The sequence below is a fragment of the Myotis davidii genome, unplaced genomic scaffold, assembly GCF_000327345.1.
Source record: "Myotis davidii unplaced genomic scaffold, ASM32734v1 scaffold356, whole genome shotgun sequence".
In the NCBI taxonomy this organism is placed as follows: Eukaryota; Metazoa; Chordata; class Mammalia; order Chiroptera; family Vespertilionidae; genus Myotis; species Myotis davidii.
Genome location: NW_006288188.1, coordinates 481939 through 502162, shown reverse-complemented (window position 1 = coordinate 502162; position 20224 = coordinate 481939). Strand labels below are relative to the sequence as shown.

The 20224-nt window shown below is 38.7% G+C and overlaps 1 long non-coding RNA gene across 1 annotated transcript in view; it reads left to right on the top strand.

Annotated features, from left to right (window-relative positions):
• LOC107182526 overlaps positions 1-19718 on the top strand; it is a 37720-nt gene extending 18002 nt beyond the window's left edge. Inside the window, exons 2-3 of the long non-coding RNA XR_001513240.1 lie at positions 11854-11972; positions 19691-19718. This is a non-coding gene — a long non-coding RNA (uncharacterized LOC107182526). The remainder of the gene's footprint in view (positions 1-11853; positions 11973-19690) is intronic.
• The last annotated feature ends 506 nt before the right edge of the window (positions 19719-20224 follow it).

Here is a 20224-nt window from a genome sequence, read left to right as displayed (position 1 = left end):
CTCCCCTCTTTCCTCTATGCCTGGGGAGCAAAATAACCCGCACTAAGATGAAGCATATATTGCTTACTGTACCATGAGTAATAAGTCTGTTGTCTCTGATTCTTGTGTCTTCTGCCAGAACTGTTGCATGAATTTATGGAACCTTGTTAGCAGGCAAGTAGGGTAACTTCTCAGACTCTTCACAATCTTTTGGCAATATAGATCAATTGAAATAGACAGACCTAATTTGGATCTTGTGAAGAAAATAATTCATAAAACATTTTAGAAATTTGAATGCTGATAGGATATTTGATGATATAAGGACAAATCATTTATTTTCTAGAAGAAACCATGCTATTATGGTTATGTTTAAAATGGTATGTCCTTTAAAGATAATTTGATATTAGTTAGAGTCCTTTTGAAAACAACTTTTTAAAAAATGTTTTATTTATTTTAAGAGAGAAAGGAAGGGAGAGGGAGAGAAAGAGAGAAATATCTATGTAAGAGAGAAACATCAATCAGCTGACTCATGCACACTTTCTCCTGGGGATCAAGCCCAAAACCTGGGCATGCGCTCTGACCAGGAATTGAGCCAGGGACCTCTCAGTGCACAGGACGACACCCAACCAAGAGCCACAGCAGCCAGGACTGGAACAACTTTTATCAGATTAAGAAAGTTACCTTCTTTTCTTAGCTTGCTAAGTATTTTTATTTTAAATGAAATTTGAACTTAATCAGATGATTTTTCTACATCTGGTGAAATGATTGTATCATTTTTCTTTTTGATCTTGTTTTACTAAATTATATTAATTGATCTTCAAATGTTAAGCAATTTGTATTTCTGAATTAAATTCATATTGGTTGTGGTATATTATCATTAGTGCATATTACTGAATTTAGTTTGGAATATTTAGTTTCTTACAATTATAGTCATAAGTGTGATTGGCATATAATTTTCCTTTTAAGATCCTTTAGGCTTTGGTATCAAGGTTACGAGATCCTCCTTAAACAAGATGGATAATGTTTCCTCTGTCTGCATTCCTTGAAAAAGTTTTGGTAACACCAGCATTAATTCTTTCTTAAATATTTGGAAGAAATCACTCCATGAAAGCAACTGGACCTGCATTTGCTTTGTGGGAAAGTTTCTGTCAAGTCAAGCAGTTCCTAAGCAACAGTGACTGTGTGCCACACTCCTGTAGGTCCACTGTTGTTCGGTAAGCAAACAACAAGCTCAAATGGATTTTGACAGTTTATTATCATGACACAGCAGGCAGCATGAGCCCCTTCCTCCAACTCCCAAGGGAGTGATAAAGAGGCTGGCCCAAGGGGCCACTACGCACACAATGACTTGTGTCACAGCTGAAGGAATATTGACCTTAGGAAACACTATCTTTTTAAGGGGCTGCTAGCAAACCTGACCAAACTTTGCTCTGCAGAGAGACATTTTTTTCCTGGTCAGGAAACAAATCTGTCCTTTGATCTCTCTCTACGGAGAGACACTATCCCCAGCTTCCAAAAACGTCCTTGTAAAGATGACCTTGCTGTAGAAAGCCCTGGAGAATCTCCTCCCAACAATTCCTATTTATGGATTCAGTTACATAACTCTTCAGATTCCTATCTCTTGTCATTTGTGAGTTTGTTTTCATTTGTGAGTTTTTGAAAGTTTCTCTGTCTTTTTTCAAATCAATTTGCATAAAATTGTTCGTAACACCTGAATGTCTGCAGAATTTATATGTTTTATTCGAGATAGTGGTTATTTATATTATCTCTCTTTTTTCTTAACTAGCTTTTCTGGAGGTTTATAAATGTTATTAGTCTTCTCCAAAATGTTTGTGTCTCCTCTTTACTTTAAAAAAAAAATAATACCATTAATTTCTGCTATCATTACTTTATTTTATTTTATTTGGAATTTTACTTTTTATTTTTACTCTCCCTTTTCTAATTTACTGAGAGAGGTGCTTAGGTTATTAAATGTCAATCTTTCTTTTTTAATAAATGCATTTAATGCTGTAAATTTCTCTTTAAACATAGTTTTAGCTGCATTCCACGGGGCTTTTAAATTTTGGTAAAAGGCACATAACATAAAATTTACCATATTAACCATTTTTAAGTGTACAGTACAGTTAAGTATACGCACATTGTTGTGTAGCAGATATCGAGAGCTTTTTCATCTTGCAAAACTGAAACTATATGCCCATTGAACATTGCATAACAAATCCCTTTCCCCCTCTTGCTTCTGGTAACCCACTCGTTTATTTATTTATTTGTTTGTATGTTTATTTACACTTATTTTGTTGTTGAGAATATTACAGATATCCCCCAATTTTTCCCTTTTGCCCAAGAAATGGAAGAAGTCCTGAGAATTCACAATAATCTTTGAGAGAGCTTCGGACATTATTGAAGGCTACAGGGACCTTTGGGTGGCAAAGGGGTTCAAATACAAAAAACTGTGTCATGCTTTTCAGTTCCTTACCTGTTCTTTATCTATGCCTATTTTTATCCTTTTGTTTAAAGTTCATGCTAATTTTAAACTGTACTGCAAGCATAATTATAAAAGCAAGGCAAAGCTAGAGGTAACAGAGGAAACTGAGAGGCTATGAATTCTATCAATGGAAAGAAAAGATGCTTCTAGATCTGTTTTTATCAGTTTAAAAAAAATCTTTATTATTGAGAGTATTACAGATTCCCTCCTCCTCCCCTTCCCTTTGCCTCCCTCCACTTGGTTCCCATCCCACCCCAGGTTTTCACAACCTATTGTTTGTGTCCACAGGTAATGCATATATGAATATAAATTCTTTAGTTAAACTCTTCCTGTCCCCCCACCCCCTTCCCTCTGAGATTCATCAGTCTGCTCCATGTTTCCATGCCTCTGGTTCTATTATATTCATCAGTTTATTTTGTTCATTAGATTCCTTGTTTGGTTATAGATTCAATTGTTGATAGATACATATTTATTGCCATTGTATTGTTCATATTTCTCCTTCTTCTCCTTCTTCCTCTCCTTCTTTTCATTCCTTCTCCTTCTCCTTCTTCTTCTTGGTTGTAGGTCCTTGTTTCTTATCACTTTGGATATTTCTTGCCACTCCCTTCTGGCCTGCAAAGTTTCTGTTGAGAAATTAGCTGACACTCTTATGGGTGCTCCCTTGTAGGTAACTAACTACCAATATTCACATTACAGGGGTGCCAGAAGAAGAAAAAAAAGAGAGCAAGATATTGAAAATCTATTTGAAGAAATAATGACAGAAAACTTCCTCTACCTGGTGAAAGAAATACACTTATAAGTCCAGGAAGCACAGAGAGTCTCAAACAAGATCAACCCAAAGAGACCCACACCAAGACACATCAATTAAAATGATAAAGGTTAAAGACAAAGAGAGAATTTTTAAAGCAGCAAGAGAAAAGCAGTTGTTTCTATCAGTTTTGATAAGCCAAGTTATTTTAGCATGTAATAGTAAAGTCTTCTTATAGCTTTATTACTAAATTCCTTTGGGAAAAATAACTTTATTCTTACTACTTTTCTAGTTCTAAGCACCTTTTCTCATTGGAACATCTGTGTTCCTCAATTTCTTATACTTTGAGACTTATTAGAAATGTAATTTACCTTATAGTGGAACAGACTACCAACTACAGCAGTGCACATTGTATTGGAAGTAATAAGATAACTATCAAACCCCTTTAGAAATTATTTGAAGCTGGACAGAAGAAATCCAAAATAGGCCTAAAAATGTTTAAACATTTCCACCAGAATAGTCAGACTGGTAAAAATAGTATGTGACTTGACCAGAGAAATAAAAAATTGGCATACATATACTTGAAAAAAAAGAATAAGACTTTTACAAAACTAATTAAGCCACACATAAGAGCAAAATCTAGAAGATATTAATATAAATATACTAGCTCTTTTCTCTCTACTTGCAAAATAATTCATTAAAAAATTTTTCTTTGTAATAAAATTGTTCTGCTAACATAATATTTATCACTAAAGATTTAATTCTATGTTTACCTGCTGTGTTCCAGGAAATACACGTTCTATTTGATGTTTACAGGAATCTCATAAAAGTACAGTCATTCCACTTAACAAAAAAATACATTCTCAAAAATGCATCTTTGGGTGATTTCATCATTGTATAAACATCAGAGTGTAGTTACACAAAACTAGATGGTGTAGCCTACTACACACCTAGGCTATATGGTATACCACCATTACAGATATGGTTCCTCATTGATTAAAATATTGTGAAGCAATATGTGACTGTATTTCCTATGCTAATCAGTTTGGGTAGATGTGTATATTAAAGGCCCTGGGAAGTCTGCAGTAAAGAGACATGCTTAATTCAGTATTTAACAGCAATTTTGACAACCAAATCATGGAACACTTCTAACATCTTATTGAATTATTCAGCACAAATAGTAATTTAACATCAGAAAACAATCATTTCCAAAACTCAAAATGGGCTAAGAAGAGAGGAGAATGACATTATTGTTCCAGGAGTTTGGGGTCTGATGTAAATCGGGCATTTATCTCTCATGGCATTTCATCTTCCATGGCATTTTCATACTCAGGAAATCAGATGGATCCTTCCTGGTATGTGGATATCAGAAGAAGCAGGAGCTGACTTTGACACTAATAATTGTAAAACCTCGAGAAATTTAAAACCTCTGAGCGTCTATTACAAAAATTAAAACCTAGTTATCAGGAAATTCACATTCTAGTAAGAAGGGAGATAGAAAGATAGATAGGATTTTATAGATATAAAATAAATAATAGGATTTTATAGGTATAAAATAAATAGATCCAGAGACATGGAAGCATGGAACAGACTAACAAATCTCAGAAGGGTGAGAGGCAGGAAGAGATTAACCAAAGAACTTATATATACACTAGGGGCTCAGTGCACAAATTCGTGCACCTTGAAAGGTACTGTGGGCCATGAAGCTGCAGTGGGTACAGGGGCAGGTCTTGGCCCATCCTCCGTGCCCCCACCAAGCCTCTCCCACTTCAGTCCCTGGTCCCCTGTCTGCCAGCAGCTCCGCTCCTACTGCTGCCACTCCCCTGCGCTGATAGCTCTAGACCCACTCATACTGGCTGCTGGCGCAGAGTGATTAGGGCCGGTGCCAGCAGCAGGTGAGAGCAGGGCCAGTGCCATCAGTGGGTATGAGCGGTGGCTGCTGCCCCGAGTGCCCCTCAGGAGCAGGGGGAGGTGGATAAGCTCTCAGGGGTGATCGGGACCAGCAACCACTGCTCACTCCCACTGATGGTACTGAGAGATCAAGACCTACGCTGGGCACCAGCAGTGGGCGCAAGCTTTAGTTGCCAGCCCCAATCGCTCCTCAGGAGCAGGGGGAGGTGAAGAAGCCCTAAGGGCCGATCGGCAGCTGTTGTGAGTGCCCGGTAGTACCACAGCATGTGGGAGCAAAGAATTTTCAGTAACCACGAGAGGCTCGCCCTGATGACAGTGACCAGCACCCAGCCTTGGTCTGGCACCTCCACTCACCTGCTCCACCATCCCACTGTGGCCGATGCCCGCCATGTTCTGTGCTCTGCCGCATGCTGCCGACACCCCCTGGTGGTCAGTACACGTCATAGTGGCTGTTTGTTCGGTTGTTCAGTTGTTCCACCATTCCATCTATTTGCATATTAGGGTTTTATATATAGACAACCCATGGACACAGACAAAAGTGCAGTGAAAGCCTGAGGATAGAGGTAAGAAAAAGGGGGTTATTGGGGGCAAAGGGGGACATCTGTAATACTTTCCACAATAAAGATATATAAAAAAGAAAAATAAACAAGATAATATTAGTAAGTGGTAAGTTCTATGAAAAGAATTATATAGGATACTGTGATAATGTTTGGATAACTACTTTTGATTGACTTGCTAGAGAAAAACTCTCTGAGGAGATGACATTTACACTGATATTTGAACTATAGGCTGGCAGATCTTTGTGATGATGGTCTCATACAAAGCAGTGAGGGAACTTAAAGTTTCTGAGTACAATAGAGGAGGGGAAAGTGATAAGAGATCAGCTTGGAGTAGGAGGCAGAAACCAGATCAAGTATGGCTTTGCACATCATGCTATTTGGGTTTTATTTTAAGTACCATGAAAAGCCACTGAAATGTTCCAAACATGGAAGTAACGGGATCTACCCAATGTATGTCATAGAAGAGTTGTTAAGATCAAATGAAGTATTATATAGGAATCAGTCAGGGTCCCAGCAGGATATACTCAGACCAGGTAATCTGAGAAGAATTTTTAGGAGACTATTTGCCACAAATAAGTTTTTATGGAACAAACTAGAAATAGTTTAGTACTATTTAGTACTAATAGTTTAGTACTCATGGCTACTAATCAAGGAAACCCATTACCTCCTAAGACTGAAGGGAGTGATTTTCTAAACCTAGAGGAGGTAGTTATGAAGAGAATTCCAAATGAAAAGAGCTGTGACCTTCAGGAAGTAAGCACAGCCAACCTGCAGCTCTAGAGGAAGTAAGCACAGCCAACCTACAGCTCTACAAAAGGAACAGACTACAACTCACTCTTCTCTACCTCCAACTGGATGACTCTTTTTGCCTCTCACCATTCATTCTTGCCCTTTGCCTTGGTGAAAAATTGTGTCCCAAATGAACCATATCATCAAGGTCAATTCAGCCATGTCATCTCTTGCAACCTAAAATGTTAAGCACCAGCTGTGCTCTTTTTAAAGGGAGCAAGAGGAAACATGGGGGAAAGAAACAATTGTCATAAGACAAAGATGTTCTATAACTGGTCTCTGCTTCTGTAACTGATCACTAAGCCTAAGCTGTTAGCCTAAGCTGTGACCTACTTCCAATCCCCATTCCATGTTTTCCTTATTTTCTTAAAGCACATTGGTGGGATGGGTTCTTAATCTGGTTTCCTGAATCAAAGCTTTAGTCTTATATGAGCTAATGCCTTTGGTGGTCCTATCTTGACTATTGCCATAGTTTCTATTTCCAAGGGCCATAGGTAATAGAGTCCTAAGTAGCTATGAGCCCCACTTGGGTTCCAGAAATAGTCTTCCTCATGCTCACTGTATAATAATAATTCAATTTCCCCTTGATAATCAGAATTATCACCCCAGCCAGTACAATAGCCTGTCTATACTTCATTAGCCTAAAATGGCCAGTGGGCAGTCTCCCCTTCTAATTCAGTGGAACTACTATTACATTCCCAAACTAATAGTTGTCTTCCTCCAGTACTATAAACCTACTCAGACCAAGGTTATAGAAAAATTTCCCCAAATAAATATTTCATAAAATACTTGGAAAGTTCACTCTCACCTCCAGCATTGAGAAAGATGGCACCTTTTATTGGCCACTGGTTAAAGGCATATACTGCATCCTGTAGACAGCACCTGTCCTCATAGGATTTATCTATGGGTGGTGCCAAAAGTGAGCCTTCAGATGCCATTCAATGGTTCCAGGAAATGGACCTGAACATCATGAATTGTGTCATATTGGGAGCTCAACAATAGCCTCTGCTATAGGCTGATGAGACACACAGTGATGGTGTTGACAAGTCAGCCTTGGTGACAGTGTGCCCATCTTGGTAAGCCTTATGCATAACCTCCATCCATGCTATCTTACCTACTGTATATTCCTCCATTGACCAATCATATGAATGGTGAGAAGAAGAGAGGCTGACTGACATCCCTAGGAGTGATAATCTTATCCACTCAATTATTAAAAGCACTTGTTTACTACTGGAATGCCCTCTAATGGGTGTTTATACGGGGCACATATTCTCCCACCCTGCCCATGCTGCGAGTCCCATCCACATAACTCACCTCCATATTGTCACCAATCTTCCTATTTTGTTTTTTCTAAAACTTTAACTGCTGCCCTATCTGGTTTATGGAAATCCATACTTCAGGCTATTTCTCCTTCCACATTAAGTGGACAACCAGATGATTGCCCATGAGAAAATTTCTTTTATCACTGTGCCACCCTAAGTGAGGCTGTAACTCAGCAGCTATCCATTTCTGTTTGATGCCCACATGCTATCCATTCATAAACCATGTCCATTCTTTTTCCCCATCCTTCATCCTGGCCACAGAGAATTCCCCATGAAACTATAGGTCTACTCTGAGGAAAAAGCAAGAAAGCAGTAAGAGTAGCTTCCCGGGGGGAGTGGGGGGGAATGCTGTTTATTTGTGCCTCTGCCTTTTCTTAGACATGTCTCATATATATCATTACTCTCCACAACCTCTCTGTCTGAAACAAATGTTTAACACCATTGGGTCTCATAGGTCATAACCATGAGCAGCACAGACTTGCTGAAAAGCCTTGGTTGTTTTTCTTGCTCTAAGCTCTACTCAAAACTGTCAGAGTTATAGATTTCTTAACCAATGGTAGGAACAGCATTCCATGATGTGGCATATGCAGCCTCCCAGATCCAAAGAAACTTGCAAAATATATGCCTCCTTCTTTATAGTGTGCTATGCAAGGCACAGAAACTTACATCTCAATTCAGAAGAGCTATTACCAATATGACTAAGGTGACTGGCTACCCAGAAACCTTGCCTATGTGACAGATCCTTGAAATTGGCAGTTTTTCACTCACACCCTGGCACTGTGTATCTGATGAAGGCATGAAGGTGCTTGATAGTTACTGCTCACTAGGTGCAATTAACATAATTTCATCAAAGTATTGCACTAGCATAATGTGCCGCAGAATACCAAGGTGATCAAGTTCCCTCCAAAACACATTATAACAGAGATGAAGTTGAGTTGATATAGATAGTTCTTAGGCAAATCAGTATACTGTTCTCCCTGCTACTTGAGAGCAAACTACATCTTATTAATTTAGCTGACAGAGTTGTCAAGAAGCATTTACTAGCTCAATAGCTCTACACCAGGCCAGGGGCTATGTTTATATGCTGCTCTGGTGAACATACCACACCCAGAACTGTCATTGCAACTGCATTACCATCTGATTATGTCTTTGATAATCTACAGCTATTGATAAATGGTAAAATAAAATAAAATCTTTATTAATTCCCCCCACTGCTAAATGAACTCATTAGCAAAAGACTGCGAAGGTCATTTCCTCAAATAGAAATTATACCTGGCCTCTCTTTTGTGAATGCTGGACTCACTCGCTCAGGGAGGTGTTAATGTTTTGTGGAGTTCGGGGCTAGAATAGGAAGAAAGTAAATTGTCCAGTTAGTAGTTAGTGGGGGATCTTGGGCTTTGAGGTTAAAGGGAGGTGTGGTCTCACTCCAGGAAAGTTGGATTCCATGAGTTTAAAAGGATGGGTAGGTGGCAATTTCCATAAGAAGCAGAGCTTAGTATCCTACTCAGAGAAGCACCCTTGGAAATTGCCTCCCCAGACCTCTGGACAGAGTGGCAACATGAATCAGAATCAAGCCAGTAAGCACCCTCATCTCATGCAGTGAAGGTACTGATGGCCACATTTGGCAAAGAGAAGCCAGTAGAGTTGCCCACTTGAGAATGTTCATAAGAGCTTGAACAATGCCTGGCTGGCGTGGCTCAGTGGTTGAACATTGACCTGTGAACCAGGAGGTCACGGTTCAATCCTGGTCAGGGCACATGCCCAGGTTGTGGACTCTATTCCCAATAGGGGGCGTGCAGGAGGCAGCCAATCAATGATTCCCTCACATCATTGATGTTTCTATCTCCCTCTCCCTTCCTCTCTGAAATCAATAAAAATATTTTTAATAATAATAATAAATTTTTAAAAGAACTTAAACAAGTATTTCAGTGGTGACAAGAATGGACCCATGCGAGGGGCTGATTCTTGTACAATCCCAAGAGAGAAGAAAGAAAAGTCCATGAAAAAGTATTGGATTTGGATGACCCACTATGCAGGCGGCCTGTGGCTGAGACAAATTACATTTATTCAGTAAGATTCTTAAAGGTATTTTTGTTCTAGTGAATGTTTATGAAGCACACCACAGCCTTGAAATAAAAGTACACAGAATGCTGAAGCCTAGCCATAGTCTAACATGAGTGCAAATCTGTGGGGGCTGATGCAGAAGTGAACTTAAACCAAGAGACCGCCGTTCATTTCCTTCTCTGCAAGTCTGTCATTCTTGCTTTCACACTGCTTCCTTGCACGTCTTTTCATAATAGTCTTAACAGTCAGACAAACATACCACCTTGTCTAAAAGGCCCTACTGTTGGAAGACTGCACTTAAAGAAGCTGTGCCTGGCTCCTCATATCCTTCTGATAGAAAGTCAACAAAATCTTATTTTAACAAGAACTAAAACTAAAATTTTTGTATAAGGCTTTCATAAGAAATGTTTTTTTAAATCACTCTTGTTATAAAAATAGTGCTGCTCAATGCATCAGTTCTTAATTAAATGCAGACGTCTCAACACACTTAGAAAAGTAGAATAATTGGACGAAGGTCTGTGGCTTTTTACATTATTCTCGCCTTGGCACAACAAAGGCATTCCCTGCTGGCTTCTTCCCGGTTGCATAATGGCTGAAAAACTCTCAAGAAATTTTTCTACAGCCTGAAGTTGGAAGCTATTCTTCGCTGGATTTTTAAAACAATCTTTAAAATGCCCAGCATTACATCTTTTTGGCATAGTGAATGATTCCATTAGCAAAACAAATGGCACCTTATTTAACTCAATAGATATTACATTTGAAATCTATATGCCTGTCCACATTCTCTTCTTAGGGATTGAAATAATACAAATCCATGGAGAATTTTTCTTGTTCTGGACAAATGAATACTTAGCACAAGCATATAAAAATATAGAATTTTCCAAAAAATAATTATATAAAAAGTGTTTTATTTAACTTGTACTTCAAGATAGTCATGGGAATCCAAAAACATGTAAGTCATGGCCACAAACTATTCAAGATCCATGGCCCTCCACAAAACTATGAAAATCTGGTGTCAATGTCAATACATGGTACATGTTGGGATATTCAGAGATTTACTAGTAAAAGAAAAAGGCGGGGGGAGCCTAGCTGCTTTTGCTCCATGGATAGAGCATTGGCCCAAGGACTGAAGGGTCCCGGGTTTGATTCTGGTCAAGGGCACGTACCTTGGTTGCAGATTAGGAATGCAACTGATCAATGTGTCTCTCTTACATTGATGTTTCTCACTCTCTCTTTCCCCTTCTCTCCTCACCCCCAAAAAGAAGAAAAAAGAAAGGGGGGGCTGGAAATGCCAAAACAACCTTTGTAAACACGGTCTCTATAATTTACTCCTATTTGTTTTCACTTTTCCACTGTGGCCTAGTAATGGGTGTGACAGGGCCTGGACACATCATTCACCAGCATGACAGGCGAAGGTTTTTCCATCAACATGAGCTCATACATCATCCAGCGGGAGCTCACCACTTTCTATGTCTATGATCTTCCCCCAAAAAATTATTTTAAACTATTAAAATATTTTACTCTGATGACTTCTGCTGATCATAGATGTTTGCGACATCTGGAAATAGCATTATCTTAGGGCAGTGGTTGGCAAACTGCGGCTCACGAGCCACATGCGGCTCTTTGGCCCCTTAGGTGTGGCTCTTCCACAAATACCGACTTCTGGGCATGGGCCACAAAGTTTCAATCGCACTGTACGTGCACGCCCGCACGTGGTAATTTGTGGAAGAGCCACACTCAAGGGGCCAAAGAGCCGCATGTGGCTCGCGAGCCGCAGTTTGCCGACCACTGATCTAGGGTATGTTCCAGAAAAGCTGGAGGTCCAGTCCTGGGTACCTCTGAGACATGTTTGTTCCTTAATACATGTATAGCTTTTGTGAGGAGTCAATAGTCCAGGCTGGTCCTCTGGGACACCAACGCATTAAAACTGCCCATAAGTGAAGGGCATTTCTCCCAGACCTATAGCCCATGTTTAAAACTTTTCTTGTTTTCCTTCAGCCTAGATGTGAAGGACTGTATATTGCAAATGGAAAAGTACCACTAAAAACAGCACCATGGAAAACATTGGCAGAGAAGCTGCTGAGTCTACCACTACTAAGGGAACTGAGTGACCAGAGGTAAGACGTGAGCCGGTGGGACGTTTCTATAATTGCTTTCATTAAATGAACTTAAATTGGTGAAACATGTTAGGATCAGAAAAGCATCAACCCTGGCTTTTCTTACCAAGAAATGAGACCCTCAACATTTACTTTGGAGCTAATAATATAAAATGTACCGTCAGTAGATGGATACAGGCTACTTCCTGCTTTTCAGTTCTCTGCAGTACTCTTGTTAAAAAGTGCAGTGTGTTATTATCTTCGTGTTTAATATAGTTTATTTAATTGTATCTTCACATAATTTAATTTTTAATAACAGCCATGCTTAATAACCAGTTTTCAAAATTCCTGGAAATGTAACGATCAACTCTCATGAACCAGCAGGAGTCAGCTTCAGCACATCACTGTTCACCCCATCCTGTTTTCACATTATAACAGCTCTTAGTATGATTGACTTCAATGGTTTGTTTAATTGTCTGTCTTCCCTGATAGACTTTGCACCTGATGAAGACAGACTCCTCTACCCTTGCTAGTGAGCTATCACTGTGGCTGCCATATAGTGCTCCAGAAATATGCATTGTGTAAACAAATGAAATGGAAAAATGAATGTCATGGGTATCAGGGCTGGGTCACTTTCAGCCCTTCGATGGGAGGCAGGCCAAAGTCACACAGTAAGAAGAGCACATGGGACGTGAGATGCTGTTACAGCCATCTCTGGACATTACAGTCTGCAATGCAGAAGAACAACACGGGTATGATAACCACAGAGAAAACATCTTGGCCATGTTTAACCTGTTTCAGTAATGGCCACATTCATTGAGCCTTTACCATGTTCTGGCACCTGCTAAGTGCTTTACATGCCTTATTATTTAATCTCCATAACATTTCCTTAAGGTTAGAGGCAACTAATTTCTCTACTTTCCAGAAGAGGAAACCAAGTTTCAGATAAATTAAAGTAACTTGTTGTGGAAAATCTCTGCCAAATCTAAGAGTATCATTAAAATACAATGAAACTTTAATAAACCAAAACAATAAAAAATATTCAATTGATAAAAATGAAGAGTTCTTACATAATTAAAAGTTACATAATTAGAAAAATAGAAATAATAAAAAACATTTATTTTTATGTTTTATTTTGTTAAAATCCTGCTCAGAAATGATGTGATGTGTTGATAACTAATCCTTTCAGAGTCCTCACTTTTTACATCTACAGGCAGGTATCATGATAATAAGTATTTAGAATAACAAAATCACTTTTCAAAAACCTCCCTTAGTTACAATTCCCCATTTCCTGAGCACGGGAATTAGCCATGGTTTCCCCTTATCTTTATTTGGAGTAGACATTCTCGCTGGCGTTTTTTATTCCAATGATCATACAACATAAAAATAACTGGAAAAGCCGTAACCGGTTTGGCTCAGTGGATAGAGCGTCAGCCTGCGAACTGAAAGGTCCCCGGTTTGATTCTGGTCAAGGGCATGTACCTTGGTTGCGGGCACATCCCCAGTAGGGGGTGTGCAGAAGGCAGCTGATTGATGTTTCTCTCTCATCGATGTTTCTAACTCTCTATCTCTCTCCCTTCCTCTCTGTAAAAAATAAGTGGAAAATATGGAGAAACTGGGCCTTTCACTCTAACTGATAAATGTTTTAGGGAGATAATTAATCACATTCCTTTATTCTGTTGAACTTTTACTTTAGGGAGTTCTGTTAGAAACCATGCCCATGAAAAGGGAATTTAATATTTCTAGCTCAGTCTACTCTTATCCTTAGGATAATATGTACAGGAAGAACGATTCATAGGGAAACATTTTGTTCAGAAAGTACCCTCTCCTTTTAAGCAAACTGCCTGAAGTATAAAAATTGTCATGTGGACTTGGATGTGTTATCCAACTTTACTATTTCTTGTAAAATTTTCACTGTAAGCAGTGAATCATTTCAGCATATGATACCTAGAATTTCTGAAACAAACATTAACAAATGGAACTCTGAGTCCTGTGGAATGGGAATGTCTTTAAGACTTGGGGTTTCTTAGTAAAAAAAATATCAGATAAATCCTTGATCATGTACTACTTTTGTGTCTGGGAAATAAGAGCAATATAAAGGTAATGTTTATGTGAGAGCACACTCGGCAAACAGTAATATTTATATTGGCACCAAGTTATGGGATGACCTATAGGAGATATATCATCTCATTAGCTGAGTTCTCTTTAATCCTCATCCAAGCAGAATTCATTGGGTCATCATTTGTTTATACTGTACTAGAGGCCCGGTGCACGAATTTGTGTATGGGTGGGGTCTGGCCGCCCCTAGTGATAGGGGCCGATAGGGGCCAGGCTGGCAGAGGGGAGGGGACGTGGGAGGTTGACCAGCCGGCCCCGCCAATCAGGACCCCAATCAGGCCAGTGGCCATTGCAGTGTGCGTCAGTCATAGCGACCAATCGTTCTGGTTGTTCCGTCATTCCAGTCGCTTAGCTTTTATATATATATAGATCACTATTTTATCTCAATGCATTGCACAGTGATCAATTAAAATCCTCACTCTGCCTCTTACCCATTGTACAGCCCTGGGAATAGTACTGAGCATTTTCGTGCCTCCATGTTCTTATTAGTACAATGAGAATGATAAGATACTTTTCTCATAAAATTGTCAGGTCATTTAAGCATTCAATAAAAGTTTACTACTGGATTATATTGTGTTTCTCTTTCCCACCATGATTAGTAAAGAAAAAAGGAATTCAGAAGGACCAAATAATATCATCAAGTAGTTAACTTGAATACCTATAACACAGTTACTTCTTATAGAGAGGTAGATCCAAAAATTCTACTCTTATTAACATTTAACTGAGCCTTAATGATATATGCTTTAAAAATGCATAAAAGACAATCAAAGGTTTTGTTCCTGAACCACCCTTCTCCCTGTCTATGTTTATTTCCTTTGGCCTCTAAGGCCATCTTGTTTTAGTCTCTTAACTTTCCTACTGGGCTTTTCATCTTGCTTCACCTTTTGAACTATTTCTTGGTTCATGAATATTGCAATTCTTTCTCAAAATGTTCACTAGCTTATTGCTTCCCAGAATGATGCCTCAGAAATTTACTCTCCTTTGGCATTGACCCAGGACTCCTTTCTTTCTCCCACCAACTGCTGTGCACGTCCTTCCTCCTGCTGCGTATGACTCCCCTGACTGGCATGACTCAGTTCTCTCCTAAACAGGACATCATCAACATGTAAACCGACATCAATGAGGGTTGAGAGGAAAAATGCAAAATTAATAAGAGTAATCTCAGAGAATTGTGAAATTAGGGATAATCCCCCACCCAATATTTTTTAATTTTTAAAAAGGAAAAAAGGAGCATAAATAAGGATAGACCTTTCAGTATCCAAATATTTTAAGATAAAGGACAAAGAATGTTGAGAATTCCAAATTCTTGTGAGAGTTTAAAAAGCCGAAGTCTCATAGCTGCCATTCTGTGCAGTGAAAAGAGCAGGAACATTAGGACCTGTCAGACCTGGGTCAAATTCATACTTTGTCACTAAATAGCATGAGATTGAGGCCTTAAACAGAGACCTTTACCTCTAACCTCTCATCTATATAGTATGTTTAGTAATGCCTATGTGGCAGGATAGTTGTAAAGATGAAAGATAATGTAGATCAATTTGCTCATAAAGATTGCTTGAGTAAGTGCTGAGTGTGCCTTTGGATTGAAAAAGAAGTCCCCCAAAGAATGAAGGAGGAGCTGTAAGGATGGGAAAGATTGGGGCAGGAGAGCCATAAGGAGTCAGGTACATTCTTTTTTGGCTTATCAGTAACAGTTATGCACTGGATATCTTTTGTTTAAAAAAAAGTCCTGAGACTGATATATTAGCAGCTGTTAAGATATTGATTCTCCTCTCTGAATTAATTCCTCTATGAGTTCTTATTGTAATTCAAACGAGTAAACTCAAGAGATAATACATGAGTTTGAAGAGGGAAAAACCCAGCATCTCAGACAACTTCCAACTTCAATGGTTCTGAAGGAAGTTTGGGACAAAAAGACTATATCATAACATGTGTCCTTTTTATGCACAAAAATTAATGTACTTCTACCATAGCACTTATAGGAGAAACTGTAATTTTGAAACTTTCACCTGAGTTTTGTATTGCTAAAAAATGAGTTCAAAAGTAGATATCATTTTGTTTTAAACATACACAGACGTATTTAATGGCAAATACAGGTGCTCTGCTTTAGAAATGGAACCGAAATTTGGGAATTGGAGGCTGGCAATGGAAGAGAAGAAGAGAAAGAACTTGGAAGAAGTTATGGACTAGGTTGTGTCCCCTCTAAATTCACATGTTGAAGCCTTAAACCCCAGTACCTCAGACTGTGACTACCTTTCAAGATAGGGCCTTTAAAGAGGTACTCAAATTATAAGGCTGTTAGGATATCCATAGAAGAAGAGGAGATAAAGACACAGAACAGGTACCAGGGATGCAATGCACACAGTGAGGAAAGGCCATGTGAGGACTCAGGGAAGACGGCCATCTGCAAGCCAAACAGAGAGGCCTACAAAGAAAACAAACCTGCCAGCACCTTGATTGTGGACTTCTGGCCTCTGGAACTGGGAGACAATACATTTCTGTTGCTTAAGCCCAGTCTGTGGTATTTTGTTATGGCAACCCTAGCAAACTAATACAACAGGTCACAGGGGAAATGCAGGGGAGAGTGAGGCAGTGACCAGAAGTGAAGGCAGTAAGCCTAAGGAGAGACAGCCAGTAAAAAATGGTGGATGGATGGCTCATGGAGGTCATGGTAGAACCATGATGGCTATTATTAAATTTTAACTTTTGGCTTATAGTCAGTAATACTGTGACTCCACTTTACAACTTGGAAACTTCAATATATTCTGCTAAATACAAATGTCTTATCTTGATATTTTGGTCAATGAAGGAATCAGGTCAGTTAGTGTTCAGAGTGGAGCAAAGTAATTTAGAGAAAGGACTGCAGTTGCAAGAATTGAGGGGGAGGTAAAAACTAAAAACTTAACAGGTACAGATACCAGAGCAAGAGGAGAGTATGAAAGACCTGAAGATATCCAAGCAGTTGCCACTGGGATTGCTGGTGTAACCAGATGGAACTGAACGAATGCCCTATAAGAAAGTTAGTTACTGCCCTTAAGGGCCCAAAGAATTTTGGAGTGCCTGGAAAGTGAATCTTAAGTAGATACAAAGGAAGAAAAATGTCTAATAGGTAGTTGTCATTTGGTCTATTACTTTACACTGAATCTCACATTAATACAATACAATTACACAGAACCACTGCAACTGAGCTCAGAATTGCTCTTGATTAGTCCTTATAGTTTCTCTAAGATTGGTCCTCTAAGAATTTTGATGCTAATACTGTAACATTTTAAATTGCACTAATGCACACTTATCCTATATAATAAAACCCTAATATGCAAATCAACCAAATGCGGAATGACCAGTTGCTATAATGCACACTGACCACCAGGGGGCAGACGCTCAATGCAGAAGCTGCCCCCTGGTGGTCAGTGCACTCCCACAAGAGGAACAGAAGCCCTGGGCCAGGCTTATAGTTGGCAAGTGCAGTGGCTGTGGCAGGAGCCTCTCCCACCTCTGCAGCAGCACTAAGAATGTCCAACTGCTGGCTTAGGCCCGCTCCAGGCCTATGCTGTCAGTTGGACATCCCCCGAGGGCTCCCGTACTGCGAGAGGGTGTAGGCCAGGCTGAGGGACCTCCCACCGACCCCCGAGTGTATGAATCTCGTACACCAGGCCTCTAGTCAATAAAAAATACCTTAGTACTAATGTTAACGATACTGGAAAGGATGAAAGTAGACTAGAATCCTCTCAGTCTAAATACTTCAGGACCTCTAAAACACACTTAACTGTCTTATCTAACATAGAAAACAAATTACTATGGAACAGGGTTACTTATTTATTTATATTATTTATTTTATTTTATTTTTCTTAGCCAGCTAAATAATGACATATAACAAGAATAGAATTCACCATCTAGTGGCCAGTTTTTGAAGAATGAATACTTAAAATATTATTGAATTTTGCCTCTAGTAATTACGATTCCAAACAACTAACTTGGGAGCAGGGAGGGAAGGCTCAAATATTAAATATTTTATAACTGTAGTCTTTGTCAGTTTCCGTTAGGTTTTCCAGTGTAATTCCCAACTTCAAAGATAAGGATTTGGATTAGGCAATTTTTGTCAGTTCAGCAAAATGTACACATGTACTGTGGTGAGGGTTTCATCCTCCTAAGGCTATGCTTATGGGCAAGGGAAAAATAAAGTTCCCCAATGAATACACTGTCATTATCGTTTGGTCATAGCAGACCTTTCTGGGCTTCTGTTTTACTATTTAAACAGGAAGTCAAAGAGACAAGAGCTTTCTCACCAAACCTAACTTCACATATTTGAAAAAAGCTGCATGAACTAGAACCAAAAATAACTGCTCGATGCCTTCTTCTTTAGCTCCAAGTTACTTTCCAAACAGGAAGCAAACTATGTGGCTTATATTTTACAAAGGAGCATATTTTACAAAGGAGCATTTTTACAAAGGAGAATTTTCTAAAAAGGCAAAAATAAGTTTTCATAACAGCTGAATTTGAATATAAATATTTTGATGACACTATGAACACAATCCACTATTTTAAGACACTTATTACACAATGTTATATATTTTTTGTTAACCTTTTTTATAGTTAACCTCACTATCAGAATTTATAGTACTTGAAGGCAGAAGCTTTGTTTGGCTCACTGCAGTTTTGTTAACTGAATGAATGAATTCCTGATAGTTACCAACCAGTACATGGTTACATATCCTATTTCCTTTGTTGTAAAAAATAATTAAATTAATTACACCATAATATTAAGATACAAATTAAAATATTTTTGCCACTTTATGGTTGTATTTCTTTTAGTGCTGATGTTTTTATCTTTAAAAATCATACAGTAAAATTGATCTCTTCTTAAAGGTTACAGCTCTGTGATTTTAACACATGTATACACTCATGTAGTCACTGTCAGTACAATCAGGATGCAGAACAGTTCCATCACCCCCAAAACATTTTTTTCCTATAGTCACACTCTTACCCCTTCCCTTAACCCCATTCCTAACCCTTGGCATTCACTGATCTATTCTCCATCACTATCATATTGCTTTTTCAAGAATGTCTTGTAAGTGGACTCATACAGAATGTAACATTTTTTAAATTGAATGTATTGGGGTGACATTGGTTCACAAAACCATACAGGGTTCAAGTTTATAACTCAATAAAACATCATCACCCCACGCAAAGACTCCAAATAGCCTCAGAAATCTTGAGAAAGAAAAACAAAGTTGGAGGTATTACACTACCTGATATCAAACTAAGGCCATTATAATCAAAACAGCCTGGCATTGGCACAGGACAGGCATATAGATCAGTGGAACAGAAAAGAAAGCCCAGAAATAGACTCATGCCTTTATGGTCAATTAGTATTTGAGAAAGGTGACAAAAGCATACCATAGAGTAAAGACAGTGTCTTCAATAAATGGTTTTGGGAAAATTGAACAGGTACATGCAAAAATTTGAAACTAGACCACCAATTTACACCATATGCAGGAATAAACCCAAAATGGATTTAAAACATAAATGTAAATCACAAAACTATAAAAAATCATAGAAGAAAACATAGGCAGTACAACCTCAGACATCTCTCATAACAATATTTTTGCAATATATCTCCTCAGGCAAAAGCTACAAAGGAAAAAATATACAAGTGGGACTTCATCAAACTAAAAATCTTTTGCACAACAAAAGAAACCATCAACAAAATGAAAAAGGAACCCAGTGAATGGGAGAACAAATTTTCCAATGATATGTCTGGTAAGGGGTTAATTTCCAAAATATATAAATAACTTATGCAACTCAGCACCAGGAAAACAGACAATCCAATTGAAAAATGGACACAGGACCTGAATAGACACTTCTCCAAAGAGGACATACAGATGGCCAATAGACATATGAAAAAATGCTCACAATTACTAATCATCAGTGAGATGCGAATTAAAACGACAATGAGGTATTACTTCATACCTGTCAGAATGGCTGTCATCAATAAATCAACAAACAACAAGTGCTGGCAAGGAGATGTGAAGAAGAGGAAACTCACGTGCACTGCTGGTGGGAATGCAGACTGGTGCAGTCACTGTGGAGAACAGTGAAATACACCTCAGCCATAAAAAAATAGGAACTCTTACTTTGGAGACAGCATGGATGGACCT